This window comes from Phyllobates terribilis, unplaced genomic scaffold (genome assembly GCF_046119375.1).
Source record: "Phyllobates terribilis strain yellow unplaced genomic scaffold, ASM4611937v1 Scaffold_61__1_contigs__length_8056638, whole genome shotgun sequence".
Lineage (NCBI taxonomy): Eukaryota > Metazoa > Chordata > Amphibia > Anura > Dendrobatidae > Phyllobates > Phyllobates terribilis.
The window spans coordinates 1,060,807-1,078,743 of NW_027362821.1; positions in this window are offsets into that span (position 1 = coordinate 1,060,807).

Below are 17,937 nucleotides of genomic sequence, written 5' to 3' on the forward strand. Positions count from 1 at the left end.
CCTGACCCCCATAAGTCCTATGAGCCTCCCCAATAGCGTCCAAGTAGCAAAACAAACCCGAGCAATTATCAGGAGCCTTTTCCCCAATAACGCTAGCCATTATTGCAAAAGCTTGTAACCAGTTAACAAACGTCTGTGGAATCAACCTCCACCTGCGCTTTTCTTCCTCCTCTTTCTTACTGTCCTCCTTTTTTCCGTTATCCAGGTTAAACTTTTCCAACGGAAGAAGGGAAAAAATTTCCACATACTCATCCCGCCAAATTTTTTCCTTAACCTCTTTTTTTAAATGCGCCCCCAATGGCCCCTCAAAACACACATATACCTCCCCTTTTGCCCTATCATCCAGTTTTACAGTATCCCCTTTCTCCTTTTCCGTCTGCACACACACCGACACCCCAGACGGTGTCCCGGCTGCAAACCCCGCTGACCTGGCCGATGCGCTCCCCTCCTGTGCCAACACCGTTTGACTATGTACCCAAGCCCCCGCTGGTGACGACCCCACTTGATTATCTCCACCGCCTTCTAATCTGGCCAGAATGCGCGACATGTTAACCAACATATCCCTAATCCCGCATACATCTGACCCACTACCACCCCCAACATGTTCCCCACTGGGGCCCGCTGACTGCCTATCCCCCACCCCGACTGCCAATGACCCCGTGGGCGACAAACCATACATAGATGCATACTCACCAAGCTGCACAGGTGCTGTGTCCCCGCCAGCCGTACGCCCCGAGTCCTGACGATTCCTTGCTTCGCCTCGATCTCCACCGAAGTCAGATCCGCTCGCCTCCATGCACTCAAGGCCCGCGCCCCTGGCCTCCACGTCACCAGGGGGGACCCGAGCCCGTGTTGACATCCCAGCCGCTCGTCCTCCACTCATCTCTGTTCCTGTCCTCGCCGCCGTCCATGTACCGCGTTGTTTAGCAGATCCAGACTCCCTAGCCCGATCCGTGACAGTCCGTGAGAAACTGCCAGGCAACCCCATGCTGCTGCCTGCCGCCTCATCCCTCTGCATGGTGTGACTTGGGCCAGGCAGGAGGTCCTGGAACTGCTTCTGCCTGCCCGTGTGCTTCTGCTGCATCCTTCCCCCGCTGGACTGTTTGGCAGGCACCCCGACAGGTACCTCGCCAGGTGTGCCTGCCGCGCGAGTATCCCCTTGGTTAGCCGCCTCAGCATTAGTGTTGGTCCTCCGCCTTTTGAATCTCCCACTCCGTGCATTGCCGCGGGATCTTGGAGCGGGGGGCGTGTCCGCGTGCCCGCCGCTCATTGGCTGCGCGTTATCGTCGTGAGTTTCCGGGGCCGGAAGTGACGTGGGCCGCACTTCGGGGGAAGCCCCGCCCCCCGGATGGCGCGTCATCAGCACGGGCCTTGCTTCCGGCGCGGCCTGCGCTCTGGTACTGCGGCGCGCCGCCGGAGCAGGCCGCACCACAACGGAGCGGGGCACCTCGTTCCCGGACCTCGACCCGACACCTGGAGAGCCAGCACGCCGGCTGGGCGGATTCCTGCCGCGGCGTGCACGTTGGCGGGGGGTTCCGCCATCATGAACATCCAACGCAGGGTCCCCTGAGGGGCTCCGCAGCCTGCGCCTGCTGCACGTACCCACCATCTCCGGGGAGAGCCTCTCGGGAGGCCGCGTCCTCCTGGCGGTTCTTCCTGATCCAGACGTGGATCCTTCTTCGCCAGCATTCCCCAGCAGACCGGACAGCTGGGCCTCGAGCCATCCTCCTCGCCTGGATCTAGCTACCTCCCTCAACCTAGCGACAAGGGACTCCACAGACTCCATGACCGCAGAGAAACGTTCCAAATAAAGGTAAGGGTTTTTTTTTTTTTTTTGTGTTCCTCTATTACTTTTTCCTATGCTCTTCTCCTCTGGACTGTCCGTTTCCCGCACTTTTTCCCTCTTATACCTCTCTTCCCCCAGCTCCACCCCCGTCCCAATGCCCGCCTTTCCTGACCTCTACCCAATCCCAATTATTGGGATTCAAATTGCACCCTCCTGGCCCATCCCGGTCATGTGGGGCTTACTGCTAGGTTGCCCTGCCTCCAGCCCCCTTCTTTATATACCTGCGCACGGCAGCAGCCACCTTCAGTCTGCTGCTGGACAGCCAGCAGCAGCAGCAAGCCGAAAAGTGCAGGCATGTAAGAGATCTAGAGGTTGACAACAGGTCTTCTTAACGGGAGTCCAGGTGCCCATCTCCACAAATGGACTTTTCAGTATCCGAGGGTGGCACCGTAGGCCGCAACAAATTGCCGCAACTTCTTTAATTTCATGCCTGCAGACTATAAAAAATAACCCAAAAAAGTTTGGTTGATTGGTCTGTGGCGTTCTTTTAAAGTGTTGCTTATAGGGGTTTCTATGAGCTTCTCAATGCTGTTCAGCCAGCCAGGTATCCTGCCTGCTATAGATGGAATGTGGCAATGGAACACTGCTGCGCGTGTCACAATAGGCTCTGAGCCTTTATATACCTGCGCACGGCAGCAGCCACCTTCAGTCTGCTGCTGGAAAGCCAGCAGCAGCAAGCTGAAAAGTGCAGGCATGTAAGGGATCTAGAGGTTGACAACATGTCTTCTTAACGGGAGTCCAGGTGCCCATCTCCACAAATGGACTTTTCAGGATCCGAGGGTGGCACCGTAGGCCGCAACCAATTGCCGCAACTTCTTTAATTTCATGCCTGCAGACTATAAAAAATAACCCAAAAAAGTTGGGTTGATTGGTCTGTGGCGTTCTTTTAAAGTGTTGCTTATAGCGGTTTCTATGAGCTTCACAATGCTGTTCAGCCAGCCAGGTATCCTGCCTGCAGTAGATGGAATGTGGCAATGGAACACTGCTGCGCGTGTCATAATAGGCTCTGAGCCTTTATACACCTGCGCACGGCAGCAGCCACCTTCAGTCTGCTGCTGGACAGCCAGCAGCAGCAGCAGCAAGCCGAAAAGTGCAGGCATGTAAGGGATCTAGAGGTTGACAACATGTCTTCTTAACGGGAGTCCAGGTGCCCATCTCCAAAAATGGACTTTTCAGGATCCGAGGGTGGCACCATAGGCCGCAACCAATTGCCGCAACTTCTTTAATTTCATGCCTGCAGACTATAAAAAATAACCCAAAAAGTTTGGTTGATTGGTCTGTGGCGTTCTTTTAAAGTGTTGCTTATAGCGGTCTCTGTGAGCTTCTCAATGCTGTTCAGCCAGCCAGGTATCCTGCCTGCAGTAGATGGAATGTGGCAATGGAACACTGCTGCGGCTGTCACAATAAGCTCTGAGCCTTTATATACCTGCGCACGGCAGCAGCCACCTTCAGTCTGCTGCTGGACAGCCAGCAGCAGCAAGCTGAAAAGTGCAGGCATGTAAGGGATCTAGAGGTTGACAACATGTCTTATTAACGGGAGTCCAGGTGCCCATCTCCACAAATGGACTTCTCAGGATCCGAGGGTGGCACCGTAGGCCGCAATCGATTGCTGCAACTTCTTTAATTTCATGCCTGCAGACTATAAAAAATAACCCAAAAAAGTTTGGTTGATTGGTCTGTGGCGTTCTTTTAAAGTGTTGCTTATAGCGGTCTCTGTGAGCTTCTCAATGCTGTTCAGCCAGCCAGGTATCCTGCCTGCAGTAGATGGAATGTGGCAATGGAACATTGCTGCGCGTGTCACAATAGGCTCTGAGCCTTTATATATCTGCGCACGGCAGCAGCCACCTTCAGTCTGCTGCTGGACAGCCAGCAGCAGCAGCAACAAGCCGAAAAGTGCAGGCATGTAAGGGATCTAGAGGTTGACAACATGTCTTCTTAACTGGAGTCCAGGTGCCCATCTCCACAAATGGACTTTTCAGAATCCGAGGGTGGCACCGTAGGCCGCAACGAATTGCCGCAACTTCTTTAATTTCATGCCTGCAGACTATAAAAAATAACCCCAAAAAGTTTGGTTGATTGGTCTGTGGCGTTCTTTTAAAGTGTTGCTTATAGCGGTCTCTGTGAGCTTCTCAATGCTGTTCAGCCAGCCAGGTATCCTGCCTGCAGTAGATGGACTGTGGCAATGGAACACTACTGCGCGTGTCACAATAGGCTCTGAGCCTTTATAAACCTGCGCACGGCAGCAGCCACCTTCAGTCTGCTGCTGGACAGCCAGCAGCAGCAATCCGAAAAGTGCAGGCATGTAAGGAATTTAGAGGTTGACAACATGTCTTCTTAACGGGAGTCCAGGCGCCCATCTCCACAAATGGACTTTTTAGGATCCGAGAGTGGCACAGTAGGCCGCAACCAATTTCCGCAACTTCTTTAATTTCATGCCTGCAGCTTATAAAAAATAACCCCCAAAAAATTGGTTGATTGGTCTGTGGCGTTCTTTTAAAGTGTTGCTTATAGCGGTCTCTGTGAGCTTCTCAATGCTGTTCAGCCAGCCAGGTATTCTGCCTGCAGTAGATGGAATGCGGCAATGGAACACTACTGCGCGTGTCACAATAGGCTCTGAGCTTTTATATACCTGCGCACGGCAGCTGCCACCTTCAGTCTGCTGCTGGACAGCCAGCAGCAGCAGCAAGCCGAAAAGTGCAGGCATGTAAGGTATCTAGAGTTTGACAACATGTCTTATTAACGGGAGTCCAGGTGCCCATCTCCACAAATGGACTTTTCAGGATCCGAGGGTGGCACCGTAGGCCGCAACCAATTGCCGCAACTTGTTTAATTTCATGCCTGCAGACTATAATAAATAACCCAAAAAAGTTTGGTTGATTGGTCTGTGGCGTTCTTTTAAAGTGTTGCTTATAGCGGTCTCTGTGAGCTTCTCAATGCTGTTCAGCCAGCCAGGTATCCTGCCTGCAGTAGATGGAATGTGGCAATGGAACACTGCTGCGCGTGTCACAATAGGCTCTGAGCCTTTATATACCTGCGCACGGCAGCAGCCACCTTCAGTCTGCTGCTGGACAGCCAGCAGCAGCAGCAAGCCGAAAAGTGCAGGCATGTAAGGGATCTAGAGGTTGACAACATGTCTTCTTAACGGGAGTCCAGGTGCCCATCTCCACAAATGGACTTTTCAGGATCCGAGGGTGGCACCATAGGCAGCAACCAATTGCCGCAACTTCTTTAATTTCATGCCTGCAGACTATAAAAAATAACCCCAAAAAGTTTGGTTGATTGGTCTGTGGCGTTCTTTTAAAGTGTTGCTTATAGCGGTCTCTGTGAGCTTCTCAATGCTGTTCAGCCAGCCAGGTATCCTGCCTGCAGTAGATGGAATGTGGCAATGGAACACTGCTGCGCGTGTCACAATAGGCTCTGAGCCTTTATATACCTGCGCACGGCAGCAGCTACCTTCAGTCTGCTGCTGGACAGCCAGCAGCAGCAGCAAGCTGAAAAGTGCAGGTATGTAAGGGATCTAGAGGTTGACAACATGTCTTCTTAACGGGAGTCCAGGTGCCCATCTCCACAAATGGACTTTTCAGGATCCGAGTGTGGCACCGTAGGCCGCAACCAATTGCAGCAACTTCTTTAATTTCATGCCTGCAGACTATAGAAAATAACCCAAAATAGTTTGCTTGATTGGTCTGTGGCGTTCTTTTAAAGTGTTGCTTATAGCGGTTTCTATGAGCTTCTCAATGCTGTTCAGCCAGCCAGGTATCCTACCTGCAGTAGATGGAATGTGGCAATGGAACACTACTGTGCGTGTCACAATAGGCTCTGAGCCTTTATATACCTGCGCACGGCAGCAGCCACCTTCAGTCTGCTGCTGGACAGCCAGCAGCAGCAGCAAGCCGAAAAGTGCAGGCATGTAAGGGATCTAGAGGTTGACAACATGTCTTCTTAACGGGAGTCCAGGTGCCCATCTCCACAAATGGACTTTTCAGGATCCGAGCGTGGCACCATAGGCCGCAACCAATTGCCGCAACTTCTTTAATTTCATGCCTGCAGACTATAAAAAATAACCCCAAAAAGTATGGTTGATTGGTCTGTGGCGTTCTTTTAAAGTGTTGCTTATAGCGGTCTCTGTGAGCTTCTCAATGCTGTTCAGCCAGCCAGGTATCCTGCCTGCAGTAGATGGAATGTGGCAATGGAACACTGCTGCGCGTGTCACAATAGGCTCTGAGCCTTTATATACCTGCGCACGGCAGCAGCCACCTTCAGTCTGCTGCTGGACAGCCAGCAGCAGCAGCAGCAAGCCGAAAAGTGCAGGCATGTAAGGGATCTAGAGGTTGACAACATGTCTTCTTAACGGGAGTCCAGGTGCCCATCTCCACAAATGGACTTTTCAGAATCCAAGGGTGGCACCGTAGGCCGCAACGAATTGCCGCAACTTCTTTAATTTCATGCCTGCAGACTATAAAAAATAACCCCAAAAAGTTTGGTTGATTGGTCTGTGGCGTTCTTTTAAAGTGTTGCTTATAGCGGTCTCTGTGAGCTTCTCAATGCTGTTCAGCTAGCCAGGTATCCTGCCTGCATAGATGGACTGTGGCAATGGAACACTGCTGCGCGTGTTACAATAGGCTCTGAGCCTTTATAAACCTGCGCACGGCAGCAGCCACCTTCAGTCTGCTGCTGGACAGCGAGCAGCAGGAGCAATCCGAAAAGTGCAGGCATGTAAGGGATCTAGAGGTTGACAACATGTCTTCTTAACGGGAGTCCAGGCGCCCATCTCCACAAATGGACTTTTTAGGATCCGAGAGTGGCACAGTAGGCCGCAACCAATTTCCGCAACTTCTTTAATTTCATGCCTGCAGCTTATAAAAAATAACCCAAAAAGTTTGGTTGATTGGTCTGTGGCGTTCTTTTAAAGTGTTGCTTATAGCGGTCTCTGTGAGCTTCTCAATGCTGTTCAGCCAGCCAGGTATCCTGCCTGCAGTAGATGGAATGTGGCAATGGAACACTGCTGCGCGTGTCACAATATTCTCTGAGCCTTTATATACCTGCGCACGGCAGCAGCCCCCTTCAGTGTGGTGCTGGACAGCCAGCAGCAGCAGCAAGCCGAAAAGTGCAGGCATGTAAGGGATCTAGAGGTTGACAACAGGTCTTCTTAACGGGAGTCCAGGTGCCCCTCTCCACAAATGGACTTTTCAGTATCCGAGGGTGGCACCGTAGGCCGCAACAAATTGCCGCAACTTCTTTAATTTCATGCCTGCAGACTATAAAAAATAACCCAAAAAAGTTTGGTTGATTGGTCTGTGGCGTTCTTTTAAAGTGTTGCTTATAGCTGTCTCTGTGAGCTTCTCAATGCTGTTCAGCCAGCCAGGTATCCTGCCTGCAGTAGATGGAATGTGGCAATGGAACACTGCTGCGCGTGTCACAATAGGCTCTGAGCCTTTATATACCTGCGCACGGCAGCAGCCACCTTCAGTCTGCTGCTGGACAGCCAGCAGCAGCAGCAGCAAGCCGAAAAGTGCAGGCATGTAAGGGATCTAGAGGTTGACAACATGTCTTCTTAACGGGAGTCCAGGTGCCCATCTCCACAAATGGACTTTTCAGGATCCGAGGGTGGCACCGTAGGCCGCAACCAATTGCCGCAACTTGTTTAATTTCATGCCTGCAGACTATAAAAAATAACGCAAAATAGTTTGCTTGATTGGTCTGTGGCGTTCTTTTAAAGTGTTGCTTATAGCGGTCTCTGTGAGCTTCTCAATGCTGTTCAGCCAGCCAGGTATCCTGCCTGCAGTAGATGGAATGTGGCAATGGAACACTGCTGCGCGTGTCACAATAAGCTCTGAGCCTTTATTTACCTGCGCACGGCAGCAGCCACCTTCAGTCTGCTGCTGGACAGCCAGCAGCAGCAGCAGCAAGCCGAAAAGTGCAGGCATGTAAGGGATCTAGAGGTTGACAACATGTCTTCTTAACGGGAGTCCAGGTGCCCATCTCCACAAATGGACTTTTCAGAATCCAAGGGTGGCACCGTAGGCCACAACGAATTGCCGCAACTTCTTTAATTTCATGCCTGCAGACTATAAAAAATAACCCCAAAAAGTTTGGTTGATTGGTCTGTGGCGTTCTTTTAAAGTGTTGCTTATAGCGGTCTCTGTGAGCTTCTCAATGCTGTTCAGCCAGCCAGGTATCCTGCCTGCAGTAGATGGAATGTGGCAATGGAACACTGCTGCGCCTGTCACAATAGGCTCTGAGCCTTTATATACCTGCGCACGGCAGCAGCCACCTTCAGTGTGCTGCTGGACAGCCAGCAGCAGCAGCAAGCCGAAAAGTGCAGGCATGTAAGGAATCTAGAGGTTAACAACAAGTCTTCTTAACGGGAGTCCAGGTGCCCATCTCCACAAATGGACTTTTCAGTATCCGAGGGTGGCACCGCAGGCCGCAACAAATTGCCGCAACTTCTTTAATTTCATGCCTGCAGACTATAAAAAATAACCCAAAAAAGTTTGGTTGATTGGTCTGTGGCGTTCTTTTAAAGTGTTGCTTATAGCGGTCTCTGTGAGCTTCTCAATGCTCTTCAGCCAGCCAGGTATCCTGCTTGCAGTAGATGGAATGTGGCAATGGAACACTGCTGCGCGTGTCACAATAGGCTCTGAACCTTTATATACCTGCGCACGGCAGCAGCCACCTTCAGTCTGCTGCTGGACAGTCAGCAGCAGCAGCAGCAAGCCGAAAAGTGCAGGCATGTAAAGGATCTAGAGGTTGACAACATGTCTTCTTAACGGGAGTCCAGGTGCCCATCTCCACAAATGGACTTTTCAGAATCCAAGGGTGGCACCGTAGGCCGCAACGAATTGCCGCAACTTCTTTAATTTCATGCCTGCAGACTATAAAAAATAACCCCAAAAAGTTTGGTTGATTGGTCTGTGGCGTTCTTTTAAAGTGTTGCTTATAGCGGTCTCTGTGAGCTTCTCAATGCTGTTCAGCCAGCCAGGTATCCTGCCTGCATAGATGGACTGTGGCAATGGAACACTGCTGCGCGTGTCACAATAGGCTCTGAGCCTTTATAAACTTGCGCACGGCAGCAGCCACCTTCAGTCTGCTGCTGGACAGCGAGCAGCAGGAGCAAGCCGAAAAGTGCCGGCATGTAAGGGATCTAGAGGTTGACAACATGTCTTCTTAACGGGAGTCCAGGCGCCCATCTCCACAAATGGACTTTTTAGGATCCGAGAGTGGCACAGTAGGCCGCAACCAATTTCCGCAACTTCTTTAATTTCATGCCTGCAGCTTATAAAAAAATAACCCAAAAAGTTTGTTTGATTGGTCTGTGGCGTTCTTTTAAAGTGTTGCTTATAGCGGTCTCTGTGAGCTTCTCAATGCTGTTCAGCCAGCCAGGTATCCTGCCTGCAGTAGATGGAATGTGGCAATGGAACACTGCTGCGCCTGTCACAATAGGCTCTGAGCCTTTATATACCTGCGCACGGCAGCAGCCACCTTCAGTGTGCTGCTGGACAGCCAGCAGCAGCAAGCCGAAAAGTGCAGGCATGTAAGGGATCTAGAGGTTGACAACAGGTCTTCTTAATGGGAGTCCAGGTGCCCATCTCCACAAATGGACTTTTCAGTATCCGAGGGTGGCACCGTAGGCCGCAACAAATTGCCGCAACTTCTTTAATTTCATGCCTGCAGACTATAAAAAATAACCCAAAAAAGTTTGGTTGATTGGTCTGTGGCGTTCTTTTAAAGTGTTGCTTATAGCGGTTTCTATGATCTTCTCAATGCTGTTCAGCCAGCCAGGTATCCTGCTTGCAGTAGATGGAATGTGGCAATGGAACACTGCTGCGCGTGTCACAATAGGCTCTGAGCCTTTATATACCTGCGCACGGCAGCAGCCACCTTCAGTCTGCTGCTGGACAGCCAGCAGCAGCAGCAATCCGAAAAGTGCAGGCATGTAAGGGATCTAGAGGTTGACAACATGTCTTCTTAACGGGAGTCCAGGCGCCCATCTCCACAAATGGACTTTTTAGGATCCGAGAGTGGCACAGTAGGCCGCAACCAATTTCCGCAACTTCTTTAATTTCATGCCTGTGACGCGCCCCCTGGGACATATTCCTTTTTGAGGGGAATACCCGGCACCGGATCAGATGGGGGGTTGTAGTCTCCGAGCGGCCGTGACCCGGCCCCGTGCCCAGGGCGTCAAGCTCAGTGTTATGTGGCAGTCCTACAGATGTTATTAAGAGTTCTTTTGTGTCGACTACGCCACCCGTTGTGATGCGGTCACTGTGGCCGCCGCTGCAGCAGGGTCCGCTGAGGCTGATGGTGGGTGCGCAGCTTGGTGGGATAACCCCCAACGGGAGGGGTATAGCCTCAGGGGGGACAGGTGCAGAGGATGGGGGCTGTGGTGGTGCAGTGCAGACGGCAGTGAAGACAGAGTCGGGTTGTGCAGTTAAGGGTGTTTACTTACTGCAGATGTTGTACTGGTCACTCCAGCTCCGAGTGACCACCCGAGCCGTGCTGCGTCCACCAGGTCCTGGATCCAGCCAACCCCCAAACAAGTCCGGAGCGTGGCCCTGAGCTCTCCTTCTGTCCCGTTCACTGGCCGTCCCCACCAGTGATCCACCTAGGTCCAGCTCCCTCGGGCCTTCTGTTGGGACACCCTTGGCCTTGGGTTCCCTGACCCTTCATGTGGTGTGCCTTCGGGGTGGATGTGGTGGGTGACCGTGGCAAACGCTGCCCACGGTCTCCGGTCTCTGGCTGGGGAATGTTTTTACCCCCACCAGCTTGGGTTCCGGTACCCTGATGCCGACTCTTCACCCGGGGTTTTAATTTGGGATCTTAGAGTCCTGTTCTTCTGTGCCTCTGGGTCTCTCTCTCTCTCCTCTCTCACTCTGGGTCTTTCCTTCTCCTCTGCTCCTGACTTGTTCTCTGCATCTGACCCTGTTCTTAGTTGGTGCCCACCTTATATACACCCTCTATGTGTGAGCTCAGGTGACCAGCACCCAATGAGCTCCTAACTTTACCCAGGCTGCTCCCCCTATCTGCCCCTACACTACTTGGGATGTACCACCCCCCTCCCACTCCAGCCAGGAACAGACTCGGTCGTACCTGCACATTTCTAAGTGGGAGTACCGTCGGTCTGCTCCTCGGAAATGGGATGTGTGTAGTGCATGCAGCCTACCGAGCTCAGTTCCACACTCCTTCCTTACCCGGGAGTGGAATATCACACCTCTGGGTTGAGGTGCAATACCCCTGTAGCAGCCGAATCCTCAGGGTGCTACATTCCCCCCTGGTAAATCACAGCACGTCCTCGGGCTGTAAGACATAAAACATCACCAAAACATACAAATTTTTATAAACATATAAAACATATAAAACATTATATAAATAACATATCTTAGCAGATAAAACTTTCTCGTCGTCTCTTGTTTCTGGTTCCTCCTCCGGACACTGTGCAACGTGTGTCCGGGAAAAGTGCGACAGTCTCTTAGAAAATCAGGTTTTCTATAAAACCGGTAGGGGGCGCTTTAGGACGCGCAACTATATACAGGGCAAGTTGGCCGCTCTCAGTCCTCGGCCAGGTAAGGAGGGAAAGGGAATGGCTGCTCACAGTCCTCAGCCTGTGGGATTAAGGGGTTAACGGGTGAACAGTTCACTCAGCTGGTCCCAACGGGGACTATATATATGTAGCAACAGTTTCAGTTTCTTTATACCCCGATCGGGTAACTATTTACAGCACCTGCTCTGCCGCACTCAACGGCGTCTTCCTCCTGCTCGTTGCTTGTAGCTGATGGTAACTTCAGACCCGTCCGGGTCCTCTTGCTCCTCCTCCTCGCACCGCAACTCCTCCTCCGTCAGGCGGTGTACGTGGAGGGCGTAAGGTCCTTTGGCACACTTGTGCCGGGTGAAGGTGACCTCGTCTCCGATGTAGAGGTCACGACCTCTGTGACCCTCCGGCAGATGGGACTCAACGTCTCTGCGCGTTACAAAAACGTCGCCGGGGGTGTTGTGGTCTCTGATGAAGCCCCACCCATGCTGCTGGTTGAACTTGATCACTGTCCCGATGGTGCGGGGACAATGCGCTGCACGGGGGTCCCTCCTGGTTCGGCTCTTCTGCTCGGCGCTCCGTACTTGGGCCTGTTGTTCCCGGACCCGCCTCTCTCTCCGCTCCCTCGCAAACTCTTCGAGCTGCTGTCGGCAACACTCAGCACGCTCCGCTGCAGCTGCCCTGGTTTCCTGAGTGAACCCCATCAGGTCTTCTCCGGTGGGGTCCCACTCAAATTGGGCTTCTTCCAGAGGAGGCGAGATCCTTTTCACGGGCTTCGGAGCCGGAATCAGGGGTGCACACATGGCCCCAACCCTCCTCTGGTGCTCCAGTTCGTAATACTTCTGGGGCCAGATGAAGGGCTGCCCGTCCGGCCACGTGTGCTGGGCAAACAAGTCCTCTCCCAGACGCGGCACCCTTGGTTTTACGGGTGCGGGCGCGGTGGTGGTGGCGCCCGGGTTGCCCAGGCCTTGCGGCCAGGCCTGGGGCACCTGGAAGGTGAAGGGCACCGTTAGGACAGCGGCGCCCTGGGCTACCTGGCCTTGCGGCCAGGCCTGAGGCTCCGCGGAGGTAGGGGGCGCTGTTGGTGATGCGACGCCCGGGGGTACTAGGCCTTGCGACCAGGCTGGTGGTACTTCCTGCTTGGTCACGCTCGGGGTCGAGGCGTGTGACGTCACAGGGGTCGCGGCGGCGGCTTCCGGTTGGGGCCTAGTCTGCGTCGGTGACATGGCGTTTTCGGGCACAGCAGGGGGACTTTCGGGCTCTGCGACGGGGAGCTGGGGCAGGTAAGCGGTGTCCCGGCTTGGGGTGTAGACGTCCCCTTTACCTGCCTCCATGCGTTCGGCTCCCTTCTCGGCGCCGTCTACGGCCTTTGGTCCTCCCGCGCCATCCTCAGAGGCGGTCTGTCTCCTCATCTTGGCTGGCGTGCTCCGGGTCTTGGTTTCAGCTTGCTGGGCCATCTCCCGGCTCCATTCCGCCAATATCTCGCGCTGTACCCGGGCCATCCTCCGTGCGAGGCCCTCCAGGGCAGTCTGTGCACACTCCCGGTCTCGGGGGAGCTGTGCAAGGACCTCCACTAGGCCTAGTGGGGTCGTGGTGTCTAGCAGGCTCCTGACCAACGGGTCGGTGCTGCTCTGCTCTTCTTCCAGCAGGCTCCTGGCCAGCGGGCCGGTGCTGCTCTGCTCTCTGGACATCTCCGGGTGAGCTTTTCTGCTGCTCCTCCCCAGGCTTCCTGCCTCCGGGTGCGCTCGCTCCAGACTGCTCCAGGCGGCACCCATCTTCGTTCTTTTCTTTCGTCTCCTCCCACTTTGAGGGCGGTCCCGGGGCAACTCGGTGACTGTCAGCTCCAGGGGTAGTTCTTTCACGCTGACAGACACCTCTAGCATCACAGTCTCCGTTGGTGGGGGCGGTTTCCACTTTTGGCGCCATTTTCTGTCCCGGCCCACGATGGGAGGCGGCCTCTCGCCCTCCTTTGGCACGCCCATAATGGCGTCCGCTGCTCTTCCGAGGCGGGAAATCTTCGGATTTGGCGGGAAGCGTCGCCCAGTGGCGGGAAACTCTGCAGATGGCGGGAACAAGCTGGAAATGGCGGACAATCGGCGGGAAACGACCTGTGATGGGGTCCGATGGCGTGGACCCTCCGGAACCGGCGGGAGACTTCTTTCTGAGGTAAACTTGCACTTTTCTTCAGGCACGCAGTACCCGGGTGTTGCGGGCACGTAATCCTGCCGACTACGCCAAAGTTGACGCGCCCCCTGGGACATATTCCTTTTTGAGGGGAATACCCGGCACCGGATCAGATGGGGGGTTGTAGTCTCCGAGCGGCCGTGACCCGGCCCCGTGCCCAGGGCGTCAAGCTCAGTGTTATGTGGCAGTCCTACAGATGTTATTAAGAGTTCTTTTGTGTCGACTACGCCACCCGTTGTGATGCGGTCACTGTGGCCGCCGCTGCAGCAGGGTCCGCTGAGGCTGATGGTGGGTGCGCAGCTTGGTGGGATAACCCCCAACGGGAGGGGTATAGCCTCAGGGGGGACAGGTGCAGAGGATGGGGGCTGTGGTGGTGCAGTGCAGACGGCAGTGAAGACAGAGTCGGGTTGTGCAGTTAAGGGTGTTTACTTACTGCAGATGTTGTACTGGTCACTCCAGCTCCGAGTGACCACCCGAGCCGTGCTGCGTCCACCAGGTCCTGGATCCAGCCAACCCCCAAACAAGTCCGGAGCGTGGCCCTGAGCTCTCCTTCTGTCCCGTTCACTGGCCGTCCCCACCAGTGATCCACCTAGGTCCAGCTCCCTCGGGCCTTCTGTTGGGACACCCTTGGCCTTGGGTTCCCTGACCCTTCATGTGGTGTGCCTTCGGGGTGGATGTGGTGGGTGACCGTGGCAAACGCTGCCCACGGTCTCCGGTCTCTGGCTGGGGAATGTTTTTACCCCCACCAGCTTGGGTTCCGGTACCCTGATGCCGACTCTTCACCCGGGGTTTTAATTTGGGATCTTAGAGTCCTGTTCTTCTGTGCCTCTGGGTCTCTCTCTCTCTCCTCTCTCACTCTGGGTCTTTCCTTCTCCTCTGCTCCTGACTTGTTCTCTGCATCTGACCCTGTTCTTAGTTGGTGCCCACCTTATATACACCCTCTATGTGTGAGCTCAGGTGACCAGCACCCAATGAGCTCCTAACTTTACCCAGGCTGCTCCCCCTATCTGCCCCTACACTACTTGGGATGTACCACCCCCCTCCCACTCCAGCCAGGAACAGACTCGGTCGTACCTGCACATTTCTAAGTGGGAGTACCGTCGGTCTGCTCCTCGGAAATGGGATGTGTGTAGTGCATGCAGCCTACCGAGCTCAGTTCCACACTCCTTCCTTACCCGGGAGTGGAATATCACACCTCTGGGTTGAGGTGCAATACCCCTGTAGCAGCCGAATCCTCAGGGTGCTACACCTGCAGCTTATAAAAATTAACCCCAAAAAGTTTGGTTGATTGGTCTGTGGCGTTCTTTTAAAGTGTTGCTTATAGCGGTCTCTGTGAGCTTCTCAATGCTGTTCAGCCAGCCAGGTATCCTGCCTGCAGTAGATGGACTGTGGCAATGGAACACTGCTGCGCGTGTCACAATAGGCTCTGAGCCTTTATAAACCTGCGCACGGCAGCAGCCACCTTCAGTCTGCTGCTGGACAGCCAGCAGCAGCAGCAATCCGAAAAGTGCAGGCATGTAAGGGATCTAGAGGTTGACAACATGTCTTCTTAACGGGAGTCCCAGCGCCCATCTCCACAAATGGACTTTTTAGGATCCGAGAGTGGCACAGTAGGCCGCAACCAATTTCCGCAACTTCTTTAATTTCATGCCTGCAGCTTATAAAAAATAACCCAAAAAAGTTTGGTTGATTGGTCTGTGGCGTTCTTTTAAAGTGTTGCTTATAGCGGTCTCTGTGAGCTTCTCAATGCTGTTCAGCCAGCCAGGTATCCTGCCTGCAGTAGATGGACTGTGGCAATGGAACACTGCTGCGCGTGTCACAATAGGCTCTGAGCCTTTATAAACCTGCGCACGGCAGCAGCCACCTTCAGTCTGCTGTTGGACAGCCAGCAGCAGCAGCAATCCGAAAAGTGCAGGCATGTAAGGGATCTAGAGGTTGACAACATGTCTTCTTAACGGGAGTCCAGGCGCCCATCTCCACAAATGGACTTTTTAGGATCCGAGAGTGGCACAGTAGGCCGCAACCAATTTCCGCAACTTCTTTAATTTCATGCCTGCAGCTTATAAAAAATAACCCAAAAAAGTTTGGTTGATTGGTCTGTGGCGTTCTTTTAAAGTGTTGCTTATAACGGTCTCTGTGAGCTTCTCAATGCTGTTCAGCCAGCCAGGTATCCTGCCTGCAGTAGATGGAATGTGGCAATGGAACACTGCTGCGCCTGTCACAATAGGCTCTGAGCCTTTATATACCTGCGCACGGCAGCAGCCACCTTCAGTCTGCTGCTGGACAGCCAGCAGCAGCAATCCGAAAAGTGCAGGCATGTAAGGGATTTAGAGGTTGGCAACATGTCTTCTTAACGGGAGTCCAGGCGCCCATCTCCACAAATGGACTTTTTAGGATCCGAGAGTGGCACCGTAGGCCGCAACCAATTTCCGCAACTTCTTTAATTTCATGCCTGCAGCTTATAAAAATTAACCCAAAAAGTTTGGTTGATTGGTCTGTGGCGTTCTTTTAAAGTGTTGCTTATAGCGGTCTCTGTGAGCTTCTCAATGCTGTTCAGCCAGCCAGGTATCCTGCCTGCAGTAGATGGACTGTGGCAATGGAACACTGCTGCGCGTGTCACAATAGGCTCTGAGCCTTTATAAACCTGCGCACGACAGCAGCCACCTTCAGTCTGCTGCTGGACAGCCAGCAGCAGCAGCAAGCCGAAAAGTGCAGGCATGTAAGGGATCTAGAGGTTGACAACATGTCTTCTTAATGGGAGTCCAGGTGCCCATCTCCACAAATGGACTTTTCAGGATCCGAGGGTGGCACCGTAGGCCGCAACCAATTGCCGCAACTACTTTAATTTCATGCCTGCAGACTATAAAAAATAACCCAAAAAAGTTTGGTTGATTGATTTGTGGCGTTCTTTTAAAGTGTTGCTTATAGCGGTCTCTGTGAGCTTCTCAATGCTGTTCAGCCAGCCAGGTATCCTGCCTGCAGTATATGGAATGTGGCAATGGAACACTGCTGCGCGTGTCACAATTGTTAGAACTCTCCTGTTAGGTTTTTTTTAGTTTGCTGGTCACATGACCATTTTTGCCTATTTAATCCGGCTCCGCCCTCCTGGTCTTGCTGGACTTCATTGTATTTACTACTCTTGAGCTAGCTTGGTGCTCTGTTGCCGTTCTCTGTTAGTTTTGCTAGGTCTACTGACCTCTATGCTTTTTGTTGTGTGTTTGTCTTTGACTGCTACTATTTCTGCTAGGAGGTGTCCAACTTATCCCAGTCCCTAGTTCTTGTAGGGATCCCTCCCTCACATCTATAGGTCTTCGTTCAGACTAGCCGAGGACTTTAGCGGGTCTGATCGCAGGATCAGGTTCCCCGTTACATCGTAGGGATCTAGTTTAGTTCTATTGTAGGGACAGTTCTCCTGTCTTTCCTTAGTCCCTGTAGCAGATCATAACAACAATAGGCTCTGAGCCTTTATATACCTGCGCACGGAGCAGCCACCTTCAGTCTGCTGCTGGACAGCCAGCAGCAGCAGCAGCAAGCCGAAAAGTGCAGGCATGTAAGGGATCTAGAGTTTGACAACATGTCTTCTTAACGGGAGTCCAGGTGCCCATCTCCACAAATGGACTTTTCAGGATCCGAGGGTGGCACCATAGGCCGCAACCAATTGCAGCAACTTCTTTAATTTCATGCCTGCAGACTATAAAAAATAACCCAAAAAAGTTTGGTTGATTGGTCTGTGGCGTTCTTTTAAAGTGTTGCTTATAGCGGTTTCTGTGAGCTTCTCAATGCTGTTCAGCCAGCCAGGTATCCTGCCTGCAGTAGATGGAATGTGGCAATGGAACACTGCTGCGCGTGTCACAATAGGCTCTGAGCCTTTATATACCTGCGCACGGCAGCAGCCACCTTCAGTCTGCTGCTGGACAGACAGCAGCAGCAAGCCGAAAAGTGCAGGCATGTAAGGGATCTAGAGGTTGACAACATGTCTTCTTAACGGGAGTCCAGGTGCCCATCTCCACAAATGGACTTTTCAGGATCCGAGGGTGGCACCATAGGCCGCAACCAATTGCCGCAACTTCTTTAATTTCATGCCTGCAGACTATAAAAAATAACCCAAAAAAGTTTGGTTGATTGGTCTGTGGCGTTCTTTTAAAGTGTTGCTTATAGCGGTCTCTGTGAGCTTGTCATTGCTGTTCAGCCAGCCAGGTATCCTGCTTGCAGTAGATGGAATGTGGCAATGGAACACTGCTGCGCGTGTCACAATAGGCTCTGAGCCTTTATATACCTGCGCACGGCAGCAGCCACCTTCAGTCTGCTGCTGGACAGCCAGCAGCAGCAGCAAGCCGAAAAGTGCAGGCATGTAAGGGATCTAGAGGTTGACAACATG